Raw genomic sequence first — 9,473 nt, forward strand, 5'->3', positions numbered from 1 at the left:
ATTTGATGTGAGCAATTGACACTCTGATCCGACGTGTGAAGGCGATTACGAAGGTTTTTGGGTACAGATGGAAGCAGATGCATGTTACTATGTCTTGTTTTTAATGATGAAAAAGTGTTTCCGCCCGGGATCGAACCGGGGACCTTCTGCGTGTTAGGCAGACGTGATAACCGCTATACCACGGAAACTACTTGTATGCGCCTTACCTTAGAGGCAACTCCTGCTGATGTTGTCATCGTAACTAAAAAATTAAATAAATGCGCTACTTGCATAACAAAGGTACATGCAGAAGATCCTCACATGTCGTGGCTCACTGGAGTACAATACGACATATTCAGGAAAATACTGTTCCCGCCCGGGATCGAACCGGGGACCTTCTGCGTGTGAAGCAGACGTGACAACCGCTACACTACGGAAACTGCGGACGTGAGGAGTCCATCCCCGTTCCCTCGAATTTACCTCAGCCTCACTCCCGTCCGCGAATTCACTCGCGACGGTTCTTTTGACAGCCTGGAAACCATCACAGCCGAGGGCTCAAGAAGTCTTCGGGGTGCTCGAGAGGGTGTCTGCCGTAGCACCCCTAACGGGATAGCGGCGTTTCCTGCAGTCGTGATTGCAAGTCATAGCAGCAAAAGCAATCACTTTCTTAGCAGCAGGGAGTGCGAGCCCAGCGTCAGTATCAAATGAATTTCATATTTGATGTGAGCAATTGACACTGATCTGACGTGTGAAGGCGATTACGAAGGTTTTTGGGTACAGATGGTAGCAGATGCATGTTAGTATGTCTTGTTTTTAATGATAAAAAAAAGTGTTTCCGCCCGGGATCGAAACGGGGACCTTCTGCGTGTTAGGCAGACGTGATAACCGCTACACCACGGAAACTACTTGTGTGCGCCTTACTTTAGAGACAACTCATGCTGGTGTTGTCATCGTAACTAAAAAATTAAATAAATGCGCTACTTGCAGAACAAAGGTACATGCAGAAGATCCTCACATGACGTGGCTCACTGGAGTACAATGCGACACAGGCAAGAAAATACTGTTCCCGCCCGGGATCGAACCGGGGACCTTCTGCGTGTAAAGCAGACGTGATAACCGCTACACTACGGAAACTGCGGACGGGAGGAGTCCCTCCCCGTTCACTCGAAATTATCTCAGCCTCTCTCCCGTCCGCGAATGCACACGCGACGGTTCTTTTGACAGCCTGGAAACCATTACAGCCGAGGGCTCAAGAAGTCTTCGGGGTGCTCGAGAGGGTGTCTGCCGTAGCACCCCTAACGAGATAGCGGCGTTTCCCGCAGTCGTGATTGCAAGTCATAGCAGCAAAAGCAATCACTTTCTTAGCAGCAGGGAGTGCGAGCCCAGCGTCAGTATCAAATGAATTTCATATTTGATGTGAGCAATTGACACTGATCTGACGTGTGAAGGCGATTACGAAGGTTTTTGGGTACAGATGGTAGCAGATGCATGTTAGTATGTCTTGTTTTTAATGATAAAAAAAAGTGTTTCCGCCCGGGATCGAAACGGGGACCTTCTGCGTGTTAGGCAGACGTGATAACCGCTACACCACGGAAACTACTTGTGTGCGCCTTACTTTAGAGACACCTCGTGCTGGTGTTGTCATCGTAACTAAAAAATTAAATAAATGCGCTACTTGCAGAACAAAGGTACATGCAGAAGATCCTCACATGACGTGGCTCACTGGAGTACAATGCGACACAGGCAAGAAAATTCTGTTCCCGCCCGGGATCGAACCGAGGACCTTCTGCGTGTAAAGCAGACGTGATAACCGCTACACTACGGAAACTGCGGACGGGAGGAGTCCATCCCCGTTCACTCGAAATTACCTCAGCCTCTCTCCCGTCCGCGAATGCACACGCGACGGTTCTTTTGACAGCCTGGAAACCATTACAGCCGAGGGCTCAAGAAGTCTTCGGGGTGCTCGAGAGGGTGTCTGCCGTAGCACCCCTAACGAGATAGCGGCGTTTCCCGCAGTCGTGATTGCAAGTCATAGCAGCAAAAGCAATCACTTTCTTAGCAGCAGGGAGTGCGAGCCCAGCGTCAGTATCAAATGAATTTCATATTTGATGTGAGGAATTGACACTCTGATCCGACGTGTGAAGGCGATTACGAAGGTTTTTGGGTACAGATGGAAGCAGATGCATGTTACTATGTCTTGTTTTTAATGATGAAAAAGTGTTTCCGCCCGGGATCGAACCGGGGACCTTCTGCGTGTTAGGCAGACGTGATAACCGCTACACCACGGAAACTACTTGTGTGCGCCTTACTTTAGAAACAAGTCGTGCTGGTGTTGTCATCGTTACTAAAAAATTAAATAAATGCGCTACTTGCATAACAAAGGTACATGCAGAAGATCCTCACATGTCGTGGCTCACTGGAGTACAATAAGACACATTCAGGAAAATACTGTTCCCGCCCGGGATCGAACCGGGGACCTTCTGCGTGTGAAGCAGACGTGATAACCGCTACACTACGGTAACTGCGCACGTGAGCAGTCCATCTCCGTTCACTCGAAATTACCTCAGCCTCACTCCCGTCCGCGAATTCACTCGCGACGGTTCTTTTGACAGCCTGGAAACCATCACAGCCGAGGGCTCAAGAAGTCTTCGGGGTGCTCGAGAGGGTGTCTGCCGTAGCACCCCTAACGGGATAGCGGCGTTTCCTGCAGTCGTGATTGCAAGTCATAGCAGCAAAAGCAATCACTTTTTTAGCAGCAGGGAGTGCGAGCCCAGCGGCAGCTCTACATGAAGGTACCAATAGCCCAGGAAGGCCGCCGACCGCGGGAATTCGCGCCGCCCCCATCCCGCCAGCCTACACGAGATTTTCCACAGCACCCTGGACCACATCGAGGGACCCAGTGCACTGAAATTATAGTCATTCGCTATGTCAGATGGCTCGTTGGTCTAGGGGTATGATTCCTGCTTAGGGTGCAGGAGGTCCCGGGTTCAAATCGCGGACGAGCCCTAGCGTTTTGTGCAAACTGATCGCACGTGAGTGGCTGAGTCGACGCAAAATGCTCGGCGGCAGTATCAAATGAATTTCATATTTGATGTGAGCAGTTGACACTCTGATCCGACGTGTGAAGGCGATTACGAAGGTTTTTGGGTACAGATGGAAGCAGATGCATGTTACTATGTCTTGTTTTTAATGATGAAAAAGTGTTTCCGCCCGGGATCGAACCGGGGACCTTCTGCGTGTTAGGCAGACGTGATAACCGCTATACCACGGAAACTACTTGTATGCGCCTTACCTTAGAGGCAACTCCTGCTGATGTTGTCATCGTAACTAAAAAATTAAATAAATGCGCTACTTGCATAACAAAGGTACATGCAGAAGATCCTCACATGTCGTGGCTCACTGGAGTACAATACGACATATTCAGGAAAATACTGTTCCCGCCCGGGATCGAACCGGGGACCTTCTGCGTGTGAAGCAGACGTGACAACCGCTACACTACGGAAACTGCGGACGTGAGGAGTCCTTCCCCGTTCCCTCGAAGTTACCTCAGCCTCACTCCCGTCCGCGAATTCACTCGCGACGGTTCTTTTGACAGCCTGGAAACCATCACAGCCGAGGGCTCAAGAAGTCTTCGGGGTGCTCGAGAGGGTGTCTGCCGTAGCACCCCTAACGGGATAGCGGCGTTTCCTGCAGTCGTGATTGCAAGTCATAGCAGCAAAAGCAATCACTTTCTTAGCAGCAGGGAGTGCGAGCCCAGCGGCAGCTCTACATGAAGGTACCAATAGCCCAGGAAGGCCGCCGACCGCGGGAATTCGCGCCGCCCCCATCCCGCCAGCCTACACGAGACTTTCCAGAGCACCCTGGACCACATCGAGGGACCCAGTGCACTGAAATAATAGTCATTAGACACGTCAGATGGCTCGTTGGTTTAGGGGTATAATTCCTGCTTTGGGTGCAGGAGGTCCCGGCTTCAAATCCCGGACGAGCGCTAGCGTTTTGTGCAAACTGATCGCACGTGAGTGGCTGAGTCGACGCAAAATGCTCGGCGTCAGTATCAAATGAATTTCATATTTGATGTGAGCAATTGATACTGATCTGACGTGTGAAGGCGATTACGAAGGTTTTTGGGTACAGATGGTAGCAGATGCATGTTACTATGTCTTGTTTTTAATGATAAAAAAGTGTTTCCGCCCGGGATCGACACGGGGACCTTCTGCGTGTTAGGCAGACGTGATAACCGCTACACCACGGAAACTACTTACGTGCGCCTTACTTTAGAGACAACTCGTGCTGGTGTTGTCATCGTTACTAAAAAATTAAATAAATGCGCTACTTGCATAACAAAGGTACACGCAGAAGATCCTCACATGTCGTGGCTCACTGGAGTACAATAAGACACATTCAGGAAAATACTGTTCCCGCCCGGGATCGAACCGGGGACCTTCTGCGTGTGAAGCAGACGTGATAACCGCTACACTACGGTAACTGCGCACGTGAGGAGTCCATCCCCGTTCACTCGAAATTACCTCAGCCTCTCTCCGTGCGCGAATTCACACGCGACGGTTCCTTTGACAGCCTGGAAACCATCACAGCCGAGGGCTCAAGAAGTCTTCGGGTGCTCGAGAGGGTGTCTGCCGTAGCACCCCTAACGAGATAGCGGCGTTTCCCGCAGTCGTGATTGCAAATCATAGCAGCAAAAGCAATCACTTTCTTAGCAGCAGGGAGTGGGAGCCCAGCGGCAGCTCTACATGAAGGTACCAATAGCCCAGGAAGGCCGCCGACCGCGGGAATTCGCGCCGCCCCCATCCCGCCAGCCTACACGAGACTTTCCAGAGCACCCTGGACCACATCGAGGCACCCAGTGCACTGAAATAATAGTCATTTGCCACGTCAGATGGCTCGTTGGTCTAGGGGTATGATTCTTGCTTTGGGTGCAGGAGGTACCGGGTTCAAATCCCGGAAGAGCCCTACCGTTTTGTGCAAACTGATCGCACGTGAGTGGCCAAGTCGACGCAAAATGCTCGGCGTCAGTATCAAATGAATTTCATATTTGATGTGAGCAATTGACACTGATCTGACGTGTGCAGGCGATTACGAAGGTTTTTGGGTACAGATGGTAGCAGATGCATGTTAGTATGTCTTGTTTTTAATGATAAAAAAGTGTTTCCGCCCGGGATCGAAACGGGGACCTTCTGCGTGTTAGGCAGACGTGATAACCGCTACACTACGGTAACTGCGCACGTGAGGAGTCCATCCCCGTTCACTCGAAATTACCTCAGCCTCTCTCCGTGCGCGAATTCACACGCGACGGTTCCTTTGACAGCCTGGAAACCATCACAGCCGAGGGCTCAAGAAGTCTTCGGGTGCTCGAGAGGGTGTCTGCCGTAGCACCCCTAACGAGATAGCGGCGTTTCCCGCAGTCGTGATTGCAAATCATAGCAGCAAAAGCAATCACTTTCTTAGCAGCAGGGAGTGCGAGCCCAGCGGCAGCTCTACATGAAGGTACCAATAGCCCAGGAAGGCCGCCGACCGCGGGAATTCGCGCCGCCCCCATCCCGCCAGCCTACACGAGACTTTCCAGAGCACCCTGGACCACATCGAGGGACCCAGTGCACTGAAGTAATAGTCATTCGCCACGTCAGATGGCTCGTTGGTCTAGGGGTGTGATTCTTGCTTTGGGTGCAGGAGGTCTCGGGTTCAAATCCCGGACGAGCCCTACCGTTTTGTGCAAACTGATCGCACGTGAGTGGCCGAGTCGACGCAAAATGCTCGGCGTCAGTATCAAATGAATTTCATATTTGATGCGACCAATTGACACTGATCTGACGTGTGAAGGCGATTACGAAGGTTTTTGGGTACAGATGGTAGCAGATGCATGTTAGTATGTCTTGTTTTTAATGATAAAAAAGTGTTTCCGCCCGGGATCGAAACGGGGACCTTCTGCGTGTTAGGCAGACGTGATAACCGCTACACCACGGAAACTACTTGTGTGCGCCTTACTTTAGAGACAACTCATGCTGGTGTTGTCATCGTAACAAAAAAATTAAATAAATGCGCTACTTGCAGAACAAAGGTACATGCAGAAGATCCTCACATGTCGTGGCTCACTGGAGAACAATACGACATAGGCAGGAAATTGATGTTCCCGCCCGGGATCGAACCGGGGACCTTCTGCGTGTGAAGCAGACGTGATAACCGCTACACTACGGAAACTGCGGACTTGAGGAGTCCATCTCCGTTCACTCGAAATTACCTCAGCCTCACTCCCGTCCGCGAATTCACTCGCGACGGTTCTTTTGACAGCCTGGAAACCATCACAGCCGAGTGCTCAAGAAGTCTTCGGGGTGCTCGAGAGGGTGTCTGCCGTAGCACCCCTAACGGGATAGCGGCGTTTCCTGCAGTCGTGATTGCAAGTCATAGCAGCAAAAGCAATCACTTTCTTAGCAGCAGGGAGTGCGAGCCCAGCGGCAGCTCTACATGAAGGTACCAATAGCCCAGGAAGGCCGCCGACCGCGGGAATTCGCGCCGCCCCCATCCCGCCAGCCTACACGAGACTTTCCAGAGCACCCTGGACCACATCGAGGGACCCAGTGCACTGAAATAATAGTCATTTGCCACGTCAGATGGCTCGTTGGTCTAGGGGTATGATTCTTGCTTTGGGTGCAGGAGGTCCCGGGTTCAAATCCCGGACGAGCCCTACCGTTTTGTGCAAACTGATCGCACGTAAGTGGCCAAGTCGACGCAAAATGCTCGGCGTCAGTATCAAATGAATTTCATATTTGATGTGAGCAATTGACACTGATCTGACGTGTGCAGGCGATTACGAAGGTTTTTGGGTACAGATCGTAGCAGATGCATGTTAGTATGTCTTGTTTTTAATGATAAAAAAGTGTTTCCACCGGGATCGAAACGGGGACCTTCTGCGTGTTAGGCAGACGTGATAACCGCTACACTACGGTAACTGCGCACGTGAGAAGTCCATCCCCGTTCACTCGAAATTACCTCAGCCTCTCTCCGTGCGCGAATTCACACGCGACGGTTCCTTTGACAGCCTGGAAACCATCACAGCCGAGGGCTCAAGAAGTCTTCGGGGTGCTCGAGAGGGTGTCTGCCGTAGCACCCCTAACGAGATAGCGGCGTTTCCCGCAGTCGTGATTGCAAGTCATAGCAGCAAAAGCAATCACTTTCTTAGCAGCAGGGAGTGCGAGCCCAGCGTCAGTATCAAATGAATTTCATATTTGATGTGAGGAATTGACACTCTGATCCGACGTGTGAAGGCGATTACGAAGGTTTTTGGGTACAGATGGAAGCAGATGCATGTTACTATGTCTTGTTTTTAATGATGAAAAAGTGTTTCCGCCCGGGATCGAACCGGGGACCTTCTGCGTGTTAGGCAGACGTGATAACCGCTATACCACGGAAACTACTTGTATGCGCCTTACCTTAGAGGCAACTCCTGCTGATGTTGTCATCGTAACTAAAAAATTAAATAAATGCGCTACTTGCATAACAAAGGTACATGCAGAAGATCCTCACATGTCGTGGCTCACTGGAGTACAATACGACATATTCAGGAAAATACTGTTCCCGCCCGGGATCGAACCGGGGACCTTCTGCGTGTGAAGCAGACGTGACAACCGCTACACTACGGAAACTGCGGACGTGAGGAGTCCCTACCCGTTCCCTCGAAATTACCTCAGCCTCACTCCCGTCCGCGAATTCACTCGCGACGGTTCTTTTGACAGCCTGGAAACCATCACAGCCGAGGGCTCAAGAAGTCTTCGGGGTGCTCGAGAGGGTGTCTGCCGTAGCACCCCTAACGGGATAGCGGCGTTTCCTGCAGTCGTGATTGCAAGTCATAGCAGCAAAAGCAATCACTTTCTTAGCAGCAGGGAGTGCGAGCCAAGCGGCAGCTCTACATGAAGGTACCAATAGCCAAGGAAGGCCGCCGACCGCGGGAATTCGCGCCGCCCCCATCCCGCCAGCCTACACGAGACTTTCCAGAGCACCCTGGACCACATCGAGGGACCCAGTGCACTGAAATAATAGTCATTAGACACGTCAGATGGCTCGTTGGTTTAGGGGTATAATTCCTGCTTTGGGTGCAGGAGGTCCCGGCTTCAAATCCCGGACGAGCGCTAGCGTTTTGTGCAAACTGATCGCACGTGAGTGGCTGAGTCGACGCAAAATGCTCGGCGTCAGTATCAAATGAATTTCATATTTGATGTGAGCAATTGATACTGATCTGACGTGTGAAGGCGATTACGAAGGTTTTTGGGTACAGATGGTAGCAGATGCATGTTACTATGTCTTGTTTTTAATGATAAAAAAGTGTTTCCGCCCGGGATCGAAACGGGGAGGTTCTGCGTGTCAGGCAGACGTGATAACCGCTACACCACGGAAACTACTTACGTGCGCCTTACTTTAGAGACAACTCGTGCTGGTGTTGTCATCGTTACTAAAAAATTAAATAAATGCGCTACTTGCATAACAAAGGTACACGCAGAAGATCCTCACATGTCGTGGCTCACTGGAGTACAATAAGACATATTCAGGAAAATACTGTTCCCGCCCGGGATCGAACCGGGGACCTTCTGCGTGTGAAGCAGACGTGATAACCGCTACACTACGGTAACTGCGCACGTGAGGAGTCCATCCCCGTTCACTCGAAATTACCTCAGCCTCTCTCCGTGCGCGAATTCACACGCGACGGTTCCTTTGACAGCCTGGAAACCATCACAGCCGAGGGCTCAAGAAGTCTTCGGGTGCTCGAGAGGGTGTCTGCCGTAGCACCCCTAACGAGATAGCGGCGTTTCCCGCAGTCGTGATTGCAAATCATAGCAGCAAAAGCAATCACTTTCTTAGCAGCAGGGAGTGGGAGCCCAGCGGCAGCTCTACATGAAGGTACCAATAGCCCAGGAAGGCCGCCGACCGCGGGAATTCGCGCCGCCCCCATCCCGCCACCCTACACGAGACTTTCCAGAGCACCCTGGACCACATCGAGGGACCCAGTGCACTGAAATAATAGTCATTTGCCACGTCAGATGGCTCGTTGGTCTAGGGGTATGATTCTTGCTTTGGGTGCAGGAGGTCCCGGGTTCAAATCCCGGAAGAGCCCTACCGTTTTGTGCAAACTGATCGCACGTGAGTGGCCAAGTCGACGCAAAATGCTCGGCGTCAGTATCAAATGAATTTCATATTTGATGTGAGCAATTGACACTGATCTGTCGTGTGCAGGCGATTACGAAGGTTTTTGGGTACAGATGGTAGCAGATGCATGTTAGTATGTCTTGTTTTTAATGATAAAAAAGTGTTTCCGCCCGGGATCGAAACGGGGACCTTCTGCGTGTTAGGCAGACGTGATAACCGCTACACTACGGTAACTGCGCACGTGAGGAGTCCATCCCCGTTCACTCGAAATTACCTCAGCCTCTCTCCGTGCGCGAATTCACACGCGACGGTTCCTTTGACAGCCTGGAAACCATCACAGCCGA

General features: G+C 51.3%; 25 non-coding genes across 25 annotated transcripts; 5 read left to right on the top strand and 20 right to left on the bottom strand.

The window, feature by feature from the left end:
* Positions 1–115: 115 nt before the first annotated feature.
* On the bottom strand, positions 116–188 carry Trnav-aac (transfer RNA valine (anticodon AAC)). Its single transcript has one exon. It is a non-coding gene; the product is annotated as a tRNA-Val (tRNA).
* A 158-nt stretch (positions 189–346) lies between these two features.
* Positions 347–419, bottom strand: Trnav-cac (transfer RNA valine (anticodon CAC)). Its single transcript has one exon. It is a non-coding gene; the product is annotated as a tRNA-Val (tRNA).
* A 390-nt stretch (positions 420–809) lies between these two features.
* Positions 810–882, bottom strand: Trnav-aac (transfer RNA valine (anticodon AAC)). The gene has a single exon. It is a non-coding gene; the product is annotated as a tRNA-Val (tRNA).
* A 158-nt stretch (positions 883–1,040) lies between these two features.
* On the bottom strand, positions 1,041–1,113 carry Trnav-uac (transfer RNA valine (anticodon UAC)). Its single transcript has one exon. It is a non-coding gene; the product is annotated as a tRNA-Val (tRNA).
* Positions 1,114–1,503: 390 nt separating this feature from the next.
* Trnav-aac (transfer RNA valine (anticodon AAC)) lies at positions 1,504–1,576 on the bottom strand. The gene has a single exon. It is a non-coding gene; the product is annotated as a tRNA-Val (tRNA).
* A 158-nt stretch (positions 1,577–1,734) lies between these two features.
* Positions 1,735–1,807, bottom strand: Trnav-uac (transfer RNA valine (anticodon UAC)). The gene has a single exon. It is a non-coding gene; the product is annotated as a tRNA-Val (tRNA).
* A 390-nt stretch (positions 1,808–2,197) lies between these two features.
* On the bottom strand, positions 2,198–2,270 carry Trnav-aac (transfer RNA valine (anticodon AAC)). The gene has a single exon. It is a non-coding gene; the product is annotated as a tRNA-Val (tRNA).
* A 158-nt stretch (positions 2,271–2,428) lies between these two features.
* Trnav-cac (transfer RNA valine (anticodon CAC)) lies at positions 2,429–2,501 on the bottom strand. The gene has a single exon. It is a non-coding gene; the product is annotated as a tRNA-Val (tRNA).
* Positions 2,502–2,913: 412 nt separating this feature from the next.
* Trnap-agg (transfer RNA proline (anticodon AGG)) lies at positions 2,914–2,985 on the top strand. The gene has a single exon. It is a non-coding gene; the product is annotated as a tRNA-Pro (tRNA).
* A 195-nt stretch (positions 2,986–3,180) lies between these two features.
* Positions 3,181–3,253, bottom strand: Trnav-aac (transfer RNA valine (anticodon AAC)). The gene has a single exon. It is a non-coding gene; the product is annotated as a tRNA-Val (tRNA).
* Positions 3,254–3,411: 158 nt separating this feature from the next.
* On the bottom strand, positions 3,412–3,484 carry Trnav-cac (transfer RNA valine (anticodon CAC)). The gene has a single exon. It is a non-coding gene; the product is annotated as a tRNA-Val (tRNA).
* Positions 3,485–3,896: 412 nt separating this feature from the next.
* Trnap-ugg (transfer RNA proline (anticodon UGG)) lies at positions 3,897–3,969 on the top strand. Its single transcript has one exon. It is a non-coding gene; the product is annotated as a tRNA-Pro (tRNA).
* Positions 3,970–4,161: 192 nt separating this feature from the next.
* Positions 4,162–4,234, bottom strand: Trnav-aac (transfer RNA valine (anticodon AAC)). The gene has a single exon. It is a non-coding gene; the product is annotated as a tRNA-Val (tRNA).
* Positions 4,235–4,392: 158 nt separating this feature from the next.
* Positions 4,393–4,465, bottom strand: Trnav-cac (transfer RNA valine (anticodon CAC)). Its single transcript has one exon. It is a non-coding gene; the product is annotated as a tRNA-Val (tRNA).
* Positions 4,466–5,140: 675 nt separating this feature from the next.
* On the bottom strand, positions 5,141–5,213 carry Trnav-aac (transfer RNA valine (anticodon AAC)). Its single transcript has one exon. It is a non-coding gene; the product is annotated as a tRNA-Val (tRNA).
* A 675-nt stretch (positions 5,214–5,888) lies between these two features.
* On the bottom strand, positions 5,889–5,961 carry Trnav-aac (transfer RNA valine (anticodon AAC)). Its single transcript has one exon. It is a non-coding gene; the product is annotated as a tRNA-Val (tRNA).
* Positions 5,962–6,119: 158 nt separating this feature from the next.
* Trnav-cac (transfer RNA valine (anticodon CAC)) lies at positions 6,120–6,192 on the bottom strand. The gene has a single exon. It is a non-coding gene; the product is annotated as a tRNA-Val (tRNA).
* Positions 6,193–6,604: 412 nt separating this feature from the next.
* Trnap-ugg (transfer RNA proline (anticodon UGG)) lies at positions 6,605–6,676 on the top strand. The gene has a single exon. It is a non-coding gene; the product is annotated as a tRNA-Pro (tRNA).
* A 654-nt stretch (positions 6,677–7,330) lies between these two features.
* On the bottom strand, positions 7,331–7,403 carry Trnav-aac (transfer RNA valine (anticodon AAC)). The gene has a single exon. It is a non-coding gene; the product is annotated as a tRNA-Val (tRNA).
* A 158-nt stretch (positions 7,404–7,561) lies between these two features.
* On the bottom strand, positions 7,562–7,634 carry Trnav-cac (transfer RNA valine (anticodon CAC)). The gene has a single exon. It is a non-coding gene; the product is annotated as a tRNA-Val (tRNA).
* Positions 7,635–8,046: 412 nt separating this feature from the next.
* Positions 8,047–8,119, top strand: Trnap-ugg (transfer RNA proline (anticodon UGG)). Its single transcript has one exon. It is a non-coding gene; the product is annotated as a tRNA-Pro (tRNA).
* A 192-nt stretch (positions 8,120–8,311) lies between these two features.
* On the bottom strand, positions 8,312–8,384 carry Trnav-gac (transfer RNA valine (anticodon GAC)). Its single transcript has one exon. It is a non-coding gene; the product is annotated as a tRNA-Val (tRNA).
* A 158-nt stretch (positions 8,385–8,542) lies between these two features.
* Trnav-cac (transfer RNA valine (anticodon CAC)) lies at positions 8,543–8,615 on the bottom strand. The gene has a single exon. It is a non-coding gene; the product is annotated as a tRNA-Val (tRNA).
* A 410-nt stretch (positions 8,616–9,025) lies between these two features.
* On the top strand, positions 9,026–9,097 carry Trnap-ugg (transfer RNA proline (anticodon UGG)). Its single transcript has one exon. It is a non-coding gene; the product is annotated as a tRNA-Pro (tRNA).
* A 193-nt stretch (positions 9,098–9,290) lies between these two features.
* On the bottom strand, positions 9,291–9,363 carry Trnav-aac (transfer RNA valine (anticodon AAC)). Its single transcript has one exon. It is a non-coding gene; the product is annotated as a tRNA-Val (tRNA).
* Between the last annotated feature and the right edge of the window lie 110 nt (positions 9,364–9,473).

The sequence above is a fragment of the Schistocerca gregaria genome, chromosome 2 (genome assembly GCF_023897955.1).
Source record: "Schistocerca gregaria isolate iqSchGreg1 chromosome 2, iqSchGreg1.2, whole genome shotgun sequence".
In the NCBI taxonomy this organism is placed as follows: Eukaryota; Metazoa; Arthropoda; class Insecta; order Orthoptera; family Acrididae; genus Schistocerca; species Schistocerca gregaria.